The sequence below is a fragment of the Ischnura elegans genome, chromosome 2 (assembly GCF_921293095.1).
Source record: "Ischnura elegans chromosome 2, ioIscEleg1.1, whole genome shotgun sequence".
NCBI classification, from domain to species: domain Eukaryota; kingdom Metazoa; phylum Arthropoda; class Insecta; order Odonata; family Coenagrionidae; genus Ischnura; species Ischnura elegans.
The window spans coordinates 146,560,912-146,578,294 of NC_060247.1; positions in this window are offsets into that span (position 1 = coordinate 146,560,912).

Genomic DNA, 17,383 nt, shown 5'->3' on the forward strand with positions numbered 1-17,383 from the left:
TATTATTTTGTTTTTCTGAGTAGCTTTTGGAAATTATTCCATTCGCACTAACATACATGATAAAAACTGAAAAGCAATTTGATTTCAAAATTGTTTAATTTTAGCCAATTATAGCTAACGACCATTCTTTTTCCGAAATTTTCACTATAAAAAACACACTTTTGATTTTTCATTATCAGATACTCACTTTGCACCTCCCTTTTACGAATGAAATGAATTGCGACGTGCAATTGTGTATTTCTCGTTAAAATTTTAATTTAACGAAAAATTAAATTCAAAATATAACTGACATATTTTATTAAGTAATATCATGTAAAATTCATTTGAAATGAACTTAACTCTGCTATAATTTCTTATTCTCGAATGAAACTCATGGGGTAGGGAAAATGCAGAATAGTTCTAACTCATTATTGAAATTACATTTTATAGTGTTTACTCAATTACCACAGTTAATTTTAGCGAACTAATGCATACTTAAAACGTAAAACTGACTGCAAAGAACAGCGAAACATTTTCGCTCATTGAATGAACCATTCTGTGACTTCTTGAACATAAAACTGAATGAACAATACTCGAGAATTAGAAAACGAATATATATATATATATTATACTCATTTTTAACCCCGTATTTGTCACTTACCAATTAGCTCCATCCTCTTATGTTCGTTGTATTTTTCATAGATGAGTTTCATCAGGTAACCCCTCAGATCATCTGCTGAATGCATGTGCGAGACTGAGAAAGTTGGCAAAGAGCAGGAGAAGTTGTACAAAACTGCCATTCAGCCAACAGTTACCGAACTAAAGTATGCACTAATTGAATGAACATTCCCTTCATAGGCAAATGAATGACTTCTAAAAGGGGCAAGGAACCCAAAATCGCAACTCGCAATGACTTCTTCGCTACGAGACATCAAATCAAGACTCTCGCCTCCTTTGTGCGGCAACGCATTTCATTCCACTCAATTCGAAAGTCAGTCGAAGACTATCACCTTCAAATCATACATGTTTTTTATTTTATTCTCAAACCACCGAATACAGCTCATACTGGCCATTTTAGATCGGGATTTGCGACAAATTCAACAAGTAACCGTGCACGAACAACCATGTCCTGGTCAGAGGAAACCTACCCATACGGGATTCGAACCCGCGACCTCTTTTTCGGCAGGCGAGGACGTTACCCCGCCACCACCGAGGCTGGTGAAGAGTCCTCATAAAAATTACAACTTTCAATACGCACTTTTGGTAAGAGTAAGAGTAAGAAGAAGAAAGGTAAATATGGGAAATTTGGGAAGAAGAAGGGGGTAAGATGAAAAATTCTGTTTTTCCTTTATTCATTCATAGATAGCAGCATGAGTTCTAGCTCTTTTATGGTCTCAGGCCATTAATAACAACGTTCATCGCAATGTACGGCGAGCCAGAGTATTTGAGAGCAGCGGCAAGCAAGATGCGCTTTCTTCCCTCGCGATTGTCATTTTTGCAGTTGTCAGAGTAAGGAATCACTCGATTACTGTAATTTGTTTTAACTCTTTCCCAAAATATCACCAGGATGCAACATATCATGTCGAAGTTATTTCTGAAGTAGGTTTTTAACAATTAGTTACGGTTGTGATCTTACAAACCAAATTGGCGACGTGAGTTTAGATGCCGATGATGAACTGAGGAAAAATGGAAGCGGAAGTTCGTAATCTTACCCCACCTTCCCCTGCATAAAAGCTTAAATGAGAATTTAGTTTGATGAAAAACTTTAAACCAGGTGCTTCCTGCCATGACAACCACATAAAAATTTGATATCAATGTATGACGTGACATTGCTCTCCGGCTTCGGTTTAAACGGCACAGGGGAGCAACGCACCCCCCAGCATCATCCCTCTCCGACCATTCACCGCTGATCCGTCGCATTTTTGTCCACGGGACTTGGGAAAACGTTTTACCAAAAGGTATTCTCGCTCAATTCAATAACGTTTCCCAGTCAGCGACACTAATTTTATTTTTTTAGTGAGGCATAGAGGTGTTGGTACTCTAGGAGATTACCGAAAAAACAAAGTCGATTGCATACTTTTGGAAATTTCCCTTACATTCCAATTTCTTCTTTTTTTTAAATTGAATGTTTGTAGGCCATTACCTAACTTTATTGAAAGATAATGTTCACAAATTTATGCTTCAACTTTGTTCTACTAAACAATAGGCTTATAACGTATTACAAGTAATATCCGTTTCAGATCCTTTATATTATTTTTTCTAGGTCCTCCTGTTTGCAATGTCCCCTCCATTCCCTTACATGGACCCCCATTCCAAGCATTCCACCTTCCCCTCATACACTACGCATCTAAGGGACGCACACTTGCGCGAAAGTTGTTCGCTCCTCTCTCACAAGAGGCGCCCATTACGAGCTCATTCCCGACTCCTGTCCAAGCTGTCGTCGGCCGCGTTCTGCCGTCTTCAATCTCTCACCCTTTCCCTTCAAAATCCTTTTCCTCCTTGATGTCTCGTCCTCGGAGGAGAACAGGGAAAAGAAATGATGGCAAGAATTTGCAATTCCCCCAACCCTCCCTCCTCGCAGACTTTCCCTCTTTTCTTTTTCGGCGGAGATCTCGCACTCCAGCGACGGTGATTTTTTTTTCCTCCTCCCGCGTCTCTCTCTCTCTGGCGGGGAGAACGTGACAGTGGCTCTGGTTTGAGCTCGGGAAGGAATTCCTTGATTTGGGTGACGGCCATTACGAACAAAGCACGTCTTTAAGTCATTTTAATGCATCTCTTTAAGATGCGGAGTTGTTGAAGCACTCTCTTTCGCGTAAATCCTTGCGTTAGGCAGTATTTTTTAGCAATATTTTGCGATAAATAGATAGATATACTGTATAGTGATTAGGAAAATTGTCCACTAAGTACAATAAGGTGCATAAAAATTCCAATTTACATATGTACTAGGGAACACAGCAACAAAATAAAAAATACTGGCAATAACATAATAAAAAACTAAATGGAAAAAATATATTAGTAATACAATTGTATTAAAATATTACTATCATGATAGACCGAACAACTGGCATAAAAATAAGGAAGTAAAAATTTAGAGCAGAAAGTAACATGTATTAAGTGGCACATCAACAAGCTTTGAATACATTTCTTAAAAAATTACACAGACTGCACATTCTAAATACTATCTGATTAGAAGTTCCACCGTTTACCTCAAGCACCTTGGAATGACTTGGTGACCATGAACTCCTGGTCATAAAGTAACCTTCCAAATTTCACATCCTGAAACAATATTTCTGAGCAAGGTTTCAACTGCAGATACTTTATTTCAACGCTCATGCTATTTTTCCTATGCCATAGAAACCAAGGTCGGAAATTAAATATCATTCAACGACAGGCGCTTGTCAGAGCACTGCGTGAAACTGGTGACTTTCCTCGAAGCATGAAACACACATTGGACGTCATTAAAAGGAGTCATTCGGCTCTGACTTGACCTGAATACGATCCCGAATCTCCTGCTATCGGAGCACCTGTTCCTTATCACGCATCACTTGCATCACCGAGCTATAGTCTTTCCTGGTGATGCTCACACTAGGTTTCCGCGAAATAAGTATATTTACGAGGATTACCAACGAAGAAATGCACCAGGTTTTTTTTCAGCCGACGACATTGGTGCGAATGGGAAATGTCGCATATGCATTATCTGAAGTTTCGTGGGAGGTGGTGGTTTCAATTTCCGGTTCTCCCGACAGATGGAGTAGTTGCAGGACCAAAACGGCATCTGTACGTGATGCACGTTACAAGCAGCGCGACGTCATTGAATTTGTCACAGCAGAAAAAGATACTATATGACATATTGAAAAACGTTTGTGCAAGTGTATGGAGCACCTGCTGTCAACTGTGCAATCCGTCGCTGGGCTCAGAGGACGAAGGCATCAGAGGGCTGGATTTGCAGCGGTCGGGGACCAAAACAAAGTTTGATACTAACAGTGCAAACACACGACTTATCACTGAAAGGAAAGCCATAGAACGGGTCGGAGATTAAGTGGAAAAATAGGGTGTATAGTTGAAGCATAATTCTTTCGTGTATGTAATTCTCAGTACGTGAACAAATTAAATGTCGAAGAAAAAAAATGTTGCAATACTTTCCGGGCATCCCTCGTATAAATAACATATTATTTCTTTGTCCGGTCGCTTCACCACCCATGGGACTCAAACGACCCAGAGGGTTGAGCAGGAAGTTGTATTGCATGTCGGGGAAGGATGCCATTCTGTTTCGCTGGGAGTAGTGTGATAATCTGATGTCAAAGGCACGAGAGAGAGAGAGAGGCTGAAGCCATTATTCCAGCGGCACGCGACCCCTTTTCCCGCACAGGTGGGAGAGGGGGAACTCGCCGTGAAACAAAGCGAGGGGAAATTGGGTTGGGGGAGAGCATAATTAATGGAAATATTTTCGTGGAAGGGAGCAGATAAGTGTGCCAATTAGCTCACGATTCTTTGGCGTGTGGGTGTATTGTTTGAGAGGGCAGCATAGGTAGGAAATCTTTCCAGAGGCCGGCCGGCCGGCGGGAGGGCGGAGGGCCGCCTTTGCCCGGAGGATAAACCCAGGGCCCCCACAAAGTTATCTCGCAATCGAATCAATGCCTTGGGAGTCGGCGGAACACGGCGGCAAAGAGGAGAACTAGCTGATAGGTGGGTGGGAGGGGAATTGGTATGGGCGGCGCGGGATTGATGGAATGGAGTTTCATGCAGGTCAGGCCGATGAAAGGGAGGTTGGAAACATTGGAAATTGGATGGTTTTCTAATTTATCGCAACCTTTAGACGCTATGCGTAGGCCTCACGCGACAGTAATGAGATACACTCCACTTTCGGCGGCTGTTCTATCGCATACTACGACAGATTTTGAAGGTTATGACATGTTGAAGCTGATGAGGAAAGGTTCAACTTTATGAGAACTGTACAAAGGTATTGGTAATTAAGAGTCTGTGAAGGATTTTTATTCATTTTGTGATCAAATTTGCGCAACAAAAATCAAAGAGGAAAATGATTTCGTCAAAAACACAGCAGGAGGTAAACTACTTGATATAAAAAATTTCTTGGCGAATTGAAAATGCTAAATTCTAGATTGAAAAGAAGTAATATTTACAGTAAGGCATTAACTTACATCAAAAAAGTAAGTAGATACTTGGCGGATACGTTAAACTGATCGTGTACCTGCCGGATATTATATAATTCCTCTAACTAATACCAGGATGGATGCAGTTACCTCTCGAAAACGTTTCTTGAATAGCTGTAACCTATTGTACCATTTTTAATTATCAAGATGCTGTAAAAAATTCAAGAACTAAGAATTCCAGGGGAAAAGTACCCATCTAAAAGTTTTCATCACTTTTTGAGTGAGGAGATTATCGTCGGCATTTTTTTCGGCATCGGCAATTCTCTTAGCTACGCGGTCTTTGCTAAATTAGCCTTATGATATTAATTAACCAAATAGGAGCGTATACATATTCAATTAGAAACAGTGGCACTTCCTCATAGATTGAAAGAAATACAGAGTTCTCAACACGAAGATGAAGAATAGAAGTATGAAAAATGGACTCGTGTTAAATAAACACGCTGGGTAATGAAACAGGTATAAGGTACGTACCTGTTTCATTACCAAGGTATGTAAGGTACCTGTTTAAACAAAATGGAAATTGCAGAGTACCACAGAATTGATAATGAGTCCAAGTAACGATAAGCAATGCAGTTTTTTTTGTTTTCACCCCGTAAAAAATTTCAAATTGAAATTGCTAAGATGCTCTCGTTTCACAAATACAAGGCGGACCAATCAGAAACTAGAGGACGAAGAGAAAGCAGTTTAGACGTTTTGATTACACTGCACAGTGATGCATGAACGCTCAATCAATGCTTTTCAACCACAGACAAGGCATCGAATTGGACTTGAGCACATGCATACAAAATGTATTCCCAGGAAAATTTCTTTCGCGAAGAGATGGGAGTCGAGTCGCGTCGCACAGTGGGCTGAAATCGAAAAAAGCTGGCCAAAAATCAAAATATCGACTTTTTCATTTCGAACCGGGAATAATATATTATCGTTTTAGAAGGTCCAGGGCATGTAAAACTGAAGTTGATTTTCTGTCAAAATTTTTTGTTTAATTTTTATAGCTCGCCAAAAATCAATAAAAATCTATGAAATCGTGCGTGCGCGATTTATGCGTAAAAGTTCAACGTTTGTTCCCCATGCAATGGAAAACAGTGAATAATTCGAAATTTTTGAGGATATTTATTGATAGTACCACTCTTTTAGTTAATTAAGAGTGAACTTTTGTTTAAGTCAATTGTTATTTATTAACTTTACGATTTGTTAAAAATATCACTGTTTTTCGTTAATTTTTTACCTAATGCCAGGATAAAAGTAGTTACCGCCGCTTGCCGCTCCTAAGATATTTACACCAGGAGTTTGACTGAAGTCTATATTATGAGTCGGAAAAGAAAAATCTTGCTCCAACTTGCTCCCCTTTGATTTTTTCGTGGTAAAGCAAAATGATGTCGGGCTGATGTCGTGCCCCGTGACCCGCAATACACGGCGTTTGCTCTCGGGAACTTAGGATGACATGCGTCGTAGTCCGTTTGAGAGACTGGATTTTCCCTTAATTGTGAGTGCATTGTACTAAACTAATTGTTATTTGCTGTTATTTATGGTTTGTACCCTCTTCTGACGATTATACCCCTGGGTCTTTCCGCTGGATCCGCGTGCGAACGGCAATAAACCTAACGGTTCGCGCGCTCTCCAAGCCCTTTGTCCTCGGCGGCTACCCCTATGCATCCAGATTTGTTCTTTTACTATGAACACGTCCAAGTGTTTCCATTATACAAATTAGGTTTTCCCAAAGCATGCAGTCTATGCGATTAGCACGCTCATTTCTAGCCGAGTACTTGTCTCACTTCAGTATTTCTTGCTGAAGTGTGTGCAAAGGACGTTTACAGTTTAGCTCCCCAGTAATGGATACACCATTAGTGACTCGCTGAGATTTACATAGTTTGATATTGGTAAACAGAAGGGGGACCATCAAGCAGAAGAAATCGTTAGTACCGGAGTTTTTATACTAAAAACCTTTTTTGGGAGGAGATGAGAAATTAAAAACTTAGCTTGCGGCCCTCATTCAAAAATTATTTTTCATCAATACTTTCGAAAGTGGGATGCGTGCACCAGAGTGAATAGTAGATTTCTGAAGTTGAATCATATTTGGTTAAAACAGCCAATAACACTTCCTGACGCTGTGTTAAAATATCTCCCATGTTCGTCTCCTTCAGGTGAATGCTAATGTTTACGGATAAATGATAATATGTACTGCACGCATTTACAACTGCGCGTGTATTTCATACCTTGTTGCCTTAGTTCGTGAATTGTAATTATTTCGTAATTTATCGTTGTTTTAGGTTAAACTGAAAGCACTCCTCGTGGAAGACCGTCACAGCATTTCGACACTGCAGGTGGAAGGTCTAAACCTAGAAAAGTGATAAAACTGCGAAGTTCTACTTTACTGGAGGAATCAAGTGTAGCAACTTCCGTGGAATTCGCGAAAAACACACCAGACAAGTTTCTATAATTGCCACAAACAATGACCTTTTCCATAGACTTCGGCTTACGTCAGATCCTTTCATTCCTGTTTTGCGTGGATTCCCCGTAAAGTAAAAAAAATACCAGAGGAGATGAAAAATATTCTGTTGAATAGCGAAAATATTTTAGAATATGAGGAGTTTTTATCCTCTGGCTCAGAATAGAATTTCATGTGGCACACCTTTGTTTTGAGAAATTTTCAATACAAATATTTGTCAATGGTTTTCATTTTTAGTATTACTCTTCAATGACCAAAATTTCAGATTTAAAAGACTCAATAGCAATTTTCAATCATCACATATCTTATGAGAAGTTACTGGATAGCCTAAACATAGTTGAATATGGAAGAATTTCTGTTTTTCCCTTGATATTCCCATATCAAAATTTCGACTTGCCCCTGGTAACTACGGTTCCCGCATGACTTTCCCCTATTTTTAAATTTTACTGCCCTCGTAAACAATGTTCTGGACTAAATCATCCTAAATAAGTTTCATTGTGTTTATGCAATAACAGATTTGAAAAAGTTTTACTCATTTAGCAATACTTAAGACTACAGCGATTTTTGGCCAGCTTTTTTCGATTTCAGCCCACTGTGCGTCGTCCACAGCGGGACGGGACACGTCGCAACCTATCGCCGCAAACTCAAGAAGCCATTCGCAACGGCATTGGCAAGAGGACCTCGAAAGGGAAGGAAGTCCCTGCGGACAATGGGAACTCGAAATTGGGTCCTAGAGGAAACGCAGGAAGGGATCCACATGAAGGGCGCCGGAAGAGGAAAAAGGGAAAGTTTCGGGGGGGGGGGGGGAGAGGGGAAGCGGGGTGCAGGGGTTGCAGGACGGGAGCCTAAAAGAGGAAGAGATGGGTCAAGGAAAGAATTACGAGGCGGAGGAAACTGTGGATGAAAAGAGAAGATAAAAAGAGAATGACAAATGGATCCGCACTTTGGGAGTATTTTGAAGGAAAACGAAAGCAGAGGCGATTGCGGCAGAAGTAGTATTCGTAAAGAGGTTTGGAGGAGAATCGCTCTGGCCGAAAAGGGCCAGGGAAGAGGCTTAAGAAGACGCATTATGAATTCAATTGATTCGGCTTTTACTCGGAGGAAAATCCATGTTGAAATGAAAATACACAACCTTGGTAACTTTTCACTTCAAAATTATTTATTGGTACTATATACAAGTACCAAAAATAATTTTCCAGTGAAAAGTTACCTAGGTTGTCTATTATCATTTCAAGACACATCATACCTTCAAAACCAATTAAGCATTTCAAACCTATGCTCCCCTCGTGAAATTTCCAGGGTGTGTTGAGCTTTTAGAAACACATCACAAAATTTATCTTTACAAAAACATGCCTAAATCTCAAAAATAAATATTTACATTTTCTAATCGAATATTTTTAATAATTACTTAACTTAAATGAAATTAGCATAAGGGGCTCATAGATTTTCAACTACGGTGCTAACATCAAAGAATGATATAACAGTAATTAGTATATCGTCAAAACGGAAAGATTTATGCCTTACGTATTTCTTCTCGATACATACTGAATAACAATATTCTTTCATCACTTTAATAGCATTTAAATGAAATTGGTAGGCTATGTATAGTGCTTAGTCAGGAATATCATCGTAACTGAAGTCGCAGTTCTGTTACGTAATAGGTATTAAATTTCAATAGCATTCGTCTGGATGTTCTGCTCCATCAACACAGATGCTGGGATATATGATGTAAGCAAGGAACCAATGAAGAGATGTGGCGTAATGAAGTAAGCTCATTGAATATGAGGGTGTAAGTGTGTTATACGATTTTGAGATGTGCGACTTCAAGATATAAGTTTGGCGGATAATGAGGTGAATAAAAAGGCACGCATCCAGTGAATTATTCTTCCAGATTGAATAGCAAATGGTTTTGCAGGGATGGGTATGGAGGAGGTTCAGTAAAACAAAGAATAAATTTGGGAAACAGTGGATTGGATTCGTCTTCGGATATAGCACGAAAGGGCGAGGGCGTATGCCAACGTTATAAATGAAGTAATTGAAATAGTGGATAGCTGAAGCATGGTTTTCATTCTCCCAGCACGGAGACAACTCAGCGTAAGTGACTAGGCTCCCTGTGAAGTGAATGAAATTAGGCATTCCCTGAATTGGCGACATTAGTGGGTTGTTACTAAGTCTGGCTAAATCTAACTATATTCCATATTAAATAAAGGAGCAACAAAAAGTGCGAAAATTACTCACTTCATAGCGCATGACGACGAAACATTAGTTTCACAAATGTAATTCTAAACTAGTTCTTGCTTCAACAAAACTGTTAAAATAAGGAAATTTCAATAGCAGTGAAAATAAATCCCTTCACCGCTTCATGATTACGTTCCATTTTGTTTCTAGTTAGGTGTAAATCATGCTCAAATCGGTCAAAAAATCAATATACGCTATAAAATTACTCTCCTCCTAATTAGGGTATTCCTTTAAATTAAATTTAAGCTCCGTATTATACAAAATTCCATTACTTACGTTGCAAAGTGGTGAGCATTTCACTATGGACGGTAAATAAGCAGAATGCAAAACTTTGTTTTTTTAAATCTATAACTGTAGCTCCGACGAAATTTCGTTCCATACGATTCGCTTAATCGATAATTAGAGAATAGGTCAAGTTGACTATTTAATTGGAAGCGAAGCTCTTCTGCACAAAAGGAAATCTATTGCCTGCACAATCAATGTAATTCGCCAACGTTTAAGTGGAGAAGGTAAATATTTGGATGAAGCAGAATATTGGCTACCGAATCATAAAACGTTTGAAATGTGATCGCGGAGTAAAATGACTGACTTGTAGCGGAAGCACTATGATTGTTGCAGCGTATAATTATTGACAACTGATACATAACAGTTTGCGATCGAGGGCGCGGAGTGCGTCCGCAACTACAAAGACCACTATCGAGAGGCTAAGAACACGCTCCCTTGTTAACAAGCAGCATGCCTATTCATTAAAACTAATATGCATCACGGCAGTACAAGGGACCAGTTTCAAAAGGAAGTCACTACACCGCCATGCAAACATTAGCCATGGTTATTAGGGCGGATCGCAAAAATCGATTTTTTTCAAATCCATCAGGCCCAATGAAAAAAAGTTGTGGGACCGATCTAAACTAAGGCTTGAAAAATTTGAGACTTCTACGTCAACCCCTGCCCCTCGCTCAAATGCAATTTAGGGGGAGAGGGTCGAAATTCGAAAAATATAATATATTATGGTCATTCCCTATCAATTTGGCCAAGTTACTGTCCTTACAGACCGAAAATTTCGTGCATTTTGACGTATCTGCCACCGTTTAGCCACAAAATGCCTAATTTGAGTCCGCGCCCACGAAGAAAATATTCCAACGCCCACGCAGCGTCACGGATACAAGAGCAGCAAGCCGATCGCGTCCCCTCCCCGCTCGCTTCTCCCCCTCCCACGCCTCGAATGCAGCAAAATTAATCCCGCGTGTGCTGCTAGGAGGGCGTTCATCTTTGATAATATAAATCAGAAGATGGTAGAAGGTAAAAAACGATGCGTGGTGGGACGACTTGTCCCTTATTTGGCGCCTCGTCGGCGTTAAACAGATCGATGTTACCAAATTTTAGAGAAGTGATGAAATATTTTTACATCCGCGAACGCAGGAAAGGAGCCTACGGTCAATGAAAACGCTTCTCGAGTGGCTATAAAGGTGTGCGACCTATGGTGACGCGCTTCTCTTCTATTATGAATGTGACTAAATGGATTTAGCGGTACCACAGGAAGTACTAAAACTTACGGAAAATCAGAATAGGCCAAAAGTAGGGTTTTATTGAAGTATAAAATTCAAACAATTTTAAAGGAACATATTAAATTATGCGAGATATTTGCGTGTAAGTGCATGGAGGAGCATATGGTTCCCCCGATGAAAAAGTATTTTGAGGGACAAGCTGACGAAAAGATAGATAATGGTTGCTGGATTGAATCCTAAAGAAACTCGACAACTGAGGAAAAAAGGGAATCATCGGAGGGCGTAGAGTCAACGTCGTCAATTCTTGAACGGGAAAAAAGTATCAATAATTTTCTCCATCAATTCATCCGAAGAAAATTAAACTGGCGAGAAATTAGCCAATTTGTATCTCTACTTTTCTCATAAAATAAACATTAAGGACTATAAGCTCAATTTGGAACTTTGGAGCAACAATGATCGTTCCCGCAACTTTAGCTGACGCAAAAGTCATAACTTCGTAAGATACATCAAAGCTAGAATACCAGAATTACATACGTAGAGAGAAAAAGATGCTAATTACTGTGAATAAGAAAAGAGAGGTGTCATCAAAGGGCTCCATTTTATTGGAATGAAAGACTATACTCTTGTATGATGAAAAAAGGCAAGAGGACTTATCAATACAAGTGTAGAGGGGAATGTGTGGTGTTAGTTGAAGAAATAGGGTTCCACTTTTGGAGGTTTGCCTCCCCCGTCGGAGGATTAGCAAAAGTTATAAAATCTGCGATTATCGATTCCTTTCCGAGTGAAAAGTAGATTCACAAAATTAAAAAGGATTTGATTATGATGGTACTAAGCGAATACCGCCCAAAAAGGAGGCATCATCCCTTTGATATAAGCTAAATTCCAACATCCCTTGCAGTGTGGGTAAACTCGTCTCGGGATTCCCACCGGGTTAATTTTTCCATAATGGCCAACATTTCAAGCTCCGACTCGGGGCTCATCCTAAGGGATAAATTTTGCTGAACCGCGAAAAGAGTATTTATCCACATTATTCGCCGGGAAAGCATCAAATCGTATTTCATCCCTTACAGTGGTCTAGTTGCTAATTGCACTATGTTGACTTAGATATGCGACGTAAACATTGAGAGGGTAATGTAGGGACCCAATTTGCGTTGCTGCACGGATGCGTTTGGCGAACAATCCGAGATTTTTTTAATTGATGGATTTTAATATCGACGTAAAGGACTACCCGCTGATGATATATTGGATAGAGATTCCGGTTCCTTCGGCTATATTTGAGCTTAGCGCTGTGGAAATTAAAATTTTTTGATGAAAGTTCAAATTTGAATTTAAATATTCCTTTTATTATACATGCGGACGAGAAATTCGCGAAAGAATTAACCAAAACTTTGTTGACAGCAGCGAAGGACGATGACTGACACTGACATAAGAAATACAGACTGGAAAGGAGATAATTGAATAATTCTTTCGTGATTGTTCCTCACCGGACGATGCTGAAACATCAAATATTAGTGAGACTATCGAAGAAAGACGCACTTGGTGTGAATTTTGATGCATTTGGGGCGTGGGAGAGGCGAGCGGGGAGGGGACGCCGGAGACCTTCACCCAAAATACATGTGGTCACAGCTGTTGGACAATACCGGAATAGAAGTGCATATCCTAAGTTCCCACGCGTTCATAGTCACTCGAGAGAGGCGTCTTCATAGATCGTAGTCTCCGTTCCTGCGTTTGCGGATGTAAAAATATTTCATCACTTCTCTAAAAGTTGGTAACATCGATTTGTTTAACGCCGACGAGGCGCCAAATAAGGAACAAGTCGTCCCACCACGCATCGTTTTTTACCTTCTACCATCTTCTGATTTATATTATCAAAGATGACCGCCCTCCTAGCAGCACACGCGGGATTAATTTTGCTGCATTCGAGTTGTGGGAGGGGGAGAAGGGAGTGAGGAGGGGACGGGATCGGCTTGCTGCTCATGTATCCGTGACGCTGCGTGGGCGTTGGAATATTTTCTTCGCGGGCGCGGACTCAAATCAGACATTTTGTGGCTAAACAGTGGCAGATACGTCAAAATGCACGAAATTTTCGACCTATAAGGAATGACCATAAAATATTACATTTTTCGAATTTCGACCTTCCTCCCCTAAATTGCATTTGAGCGAGGGTCAGGGGTTAACGTAGAGGTCTCAAATTTTTCAGGCCTTATTTTTGATTGGTCCCACAACTTTTTTTCATGGGGCCAGATGGATTTGAAAAAAATCGATTTTTGCGATCCGCCCTAATGGTTATGCTTGCAGAAGATGAAAGGCCAGGTACGCTACTGAATAATTCTCAGCATAATTTTCAATCTAATTGCATGCCTACACGAATTTGAAATGGCTTCGTAAAATATTCATATGTTGTAGACCAGAGGTCTAACTTGGTATATGCTTTCAGGAGCAAGGGGGTACTACAGGGGCGATCCCCCCCTCCAAGGCAAAGGGGGAAATTTTTGAACGATGAATTGCCTGGAAATACATTTTACATCATTTTGGCACTTAATATTTGGGTTTCACTCATAATTCCGCGGTATATTATAAAAAGTTTTCTCAGCCCTCTGGGGGGGGGGGATCTATCCCCTCACCCCCCCCCATAGTTGCGCCACTGCTATAGGCTATCACAGGAATGAAACTATAGAAGAAAATGACAGAAAATTAAAACTTCTAACGATTATCGCAATTAAATTTATATGTTCAGCCCTATTTTTGTACGCTTTATGAACACAGGGGACCAGGCTGACCTGTTTCCGTTCATTTCTTTCGTCTCCCTGGCTAGAAAAAAATACCGTGTATGTGAAAGCCCTAGCGTGCATTTTGTCAAATTATGTGTAACTATTCTAACCCAAAAATGAAAACAAACGCTGCATAATAAAATAATATACAAATGCCAACGTTTTTTGCTGCGTTCAGCATTAGAGAGAGTGATTTAAATAATTTTCGTTGGCCGTAACTCCTTTCACTAAAATCAAAGAAACAGATTCTCTAGAGAACAGTGAAACTTCAAACAAGATATTAAATCATAGTACGCAAAAAAGTTGTCATGGAGGATAGAAAAAAAAATGCGAGGCCTTTGACTTTCTCAGTCGGTCTCATTCACTCACAGTCCACGTATGCCGTGCATGGATCCGGCGTCACTAAGACAGATAGGCCTCTAACACACTTGAGTGCTCTCGGCCAGAAGATCTGCAGATACTCCACTTACAGAGTATGCATGATTTTAAGGAGTGAGTTGCCGTAAAAATTCAGTAGAAGCTAAGTTTTCTCCCTGGGTAGCGTGATACGCAGGCAAAGGTTTGGATGGGTAATCGAAATATCGTATTAAACGGGTAGGACATGGGCTATCATAAGGTAAAACAAGGAAAAGTCTACGTCATCAAACCTGATTGAGAAAAAATATTATAAAATTTACTTGAGAGTTAATTGTTTTAAACCATGGACTACGGTCATAAAAAGTTGATTTTTAGAAAATTCTGACTACACTTCAACAGGAAAAACTAGCATTAGCAACACGCTCCAATAAGGAGCAAATAGAACGAATGATTCAGGAGAAAGGTCAAGGTAAATAAAATTTGAAATGAGGTGCAGCAGAAAAGTAATGAAAATAAAGTGAATCAAGCGAATGGTTGGCGAAGAAGTGCTGAGAATTCGGGAGCAAACTGGAAGAGTAAAAATAAGAGATAATAGAAATAAGGAGTGATTCAATAGAGAAAATTTGTTCTAGCCTTTCAATCTACCATCTAGCACTATCAGCAAGTTTAACTATCCTTTTATGGCTTGAATCATTACACGCTTAAGCCTCCTCTCGCAGCATCGAGCCAGGAACGCAGATTCTGCGTATGTATTAGTAAGCACCGGCATCATTTAATGCGGCTTCTTCACAAAGCGAAAAATGTTAAACGAACCGTACTAACGTATTTTTAAGAACGGGAATGAAATTTTGCAATTTTTATTCAATGATGATAATTAAATCGCTCGGATGCACACGTCGAAACCGTGCTTATGGCACGAGGGAAGAGAAAGTTTTTCACAACGAAGAAACCTATTTTCCAGAGAACCTCCACTTTTTCCCCACCGCTTTCTTCGCATAGAATGTACATACAGCACTGTGTGGCGTACGTAACTGGAGAGAAAAAAATACACACGGTTGGGGTGAATGAAAGTGTGTTAGGGAGAGAAATGATCAAAAGATTCGGAGTCGTTTGAGCCGACGAACAAAATGGAAGGAAAAGCAGGCGGAGAGAGGTTAGCGAAAGGAAAGTGGAAGTCGTGCCGGGGTGGAGTGGGTTGGGGGCCTTCGGGATTCCTTTCGCCATCGTCTGCGTCTCCCACGTATCGCGACGCGCGTCGCTGGATCCGCATTAAGCGAGTAAGAGATCCGAAAGCATGAGCAGGGAACCGAAAGATACCAGAGATGGAGACCGCTAAGAACCAGAGGGTCATTAAATTCCAAGTGGATGAGGCTAAGTGAAAAAAAACTCCCTACAGGCTGTTTTAAACGTAAAGCACCCATTTAGAAAATGACCTAATTAAACTAATCCTGTATTTCCACATTAACGTGATGCTCATAATTTTTTTATGCCGCATTTGGTAGTATTATTTTAAAGATTTCACTCAAGGCATGCCTCAACTCAAGTCCAAGATTTTAAGTAACCATTTAGCATAAATATCCCCCGAGGAAAGTCGTTATCATAAAATAGAGGAATGCGTACTTCCCTACGATGAGACCTATTTTCATTGCGTTGCATTTTTACTTCAACGCCAAAACTGTCGTTAGTCAGTGTGATGGTATCCTACAAAATCATGCGTTTTCACCGGAATATATAGCCTCTTTGACATATTTAAGACTTTTTAATATTAATAAGGCAATCGATATTGAAGCATTAATTATAAGAATTGCATGAGAGACGTAATATCGTCTCACAAAGTCTCATTCATAATTATGAAAACACTTAGAAGCTACAAAAATCTTCGCCTTATGGACATAACTATCTAAGTGACAATAAAATAGCCTAATCCACCTAAACGCCAAAGCACCTAATCCCTTTCACAATCCGAAAAATGTACACACTCTTGGGAACAGGCTGCCATAGCACATCGTAGATATTATACCCGAGCCATTGCGTCTAGGTGTGACCACTAATCATTTCAAAACAAGGAAATATCTGTGAAATTTAAGTAACCTCATTACATAGGCTTTATGAAACATTGAGCGCTTTACAAATGATGAGGCAACGGAATGTAATTGATTGGTACTTCATTGACGCCTATCTATCATAATTAGACATTAAATCACCGTTCCTAGGATACAATAAATAGATAAATTATTTAAGGAACAAATTGATAAACTTTAAAAAATATAATATAAGTAATATAACGAGCAAATAAGAATAAAGAAATAAAATTTGTAAGGTTCACTATTATTTTATTATGGGGACGACCCGGGTTTCGTAACTTGGTTACATCATCAGGTCCTGACGATGATGACACATCTGCCGATGTAACCAAGTTACGAAAACCAGGTCGTGCCCATAATAAAATAATAGTGAACCTTACAAATTTTATTTCTTCATTTAAAATATAGAAAGGTTTTACAAAGTAAATCCTGAAGTTATCAGTTATATCAGTGCAAATAAGAGTTAGTCCGGTATTGATAGCCGTTCCCAGTTTTATCAAACGTTAATGTCATGCCACCTCACAAGGAAAATTTCCATAACGCTATCACCGGGTGCGTGGACGTACATTTAAATTGCTGAATAGTCTGAAAAACAATACTTTTCTCTTACGCATCATATCCAAGCGTTGGTAACATTCGATTTGCCTTCTGTATGAAATTTGCGAATTCTTTACGTAAATTTTCAAAGGGCTTGAAGAGTATGCATAAACAAAAGGTTAGGTAAGCATTCGGCTTTTGTCAAATTGAAACGTCCAAATAGAGAGTGTGAGAAGTATAATGAAAAGTATAACGCAGACGTGCTAACTGGCCTATTTGAGGAGGCTGGAAAATT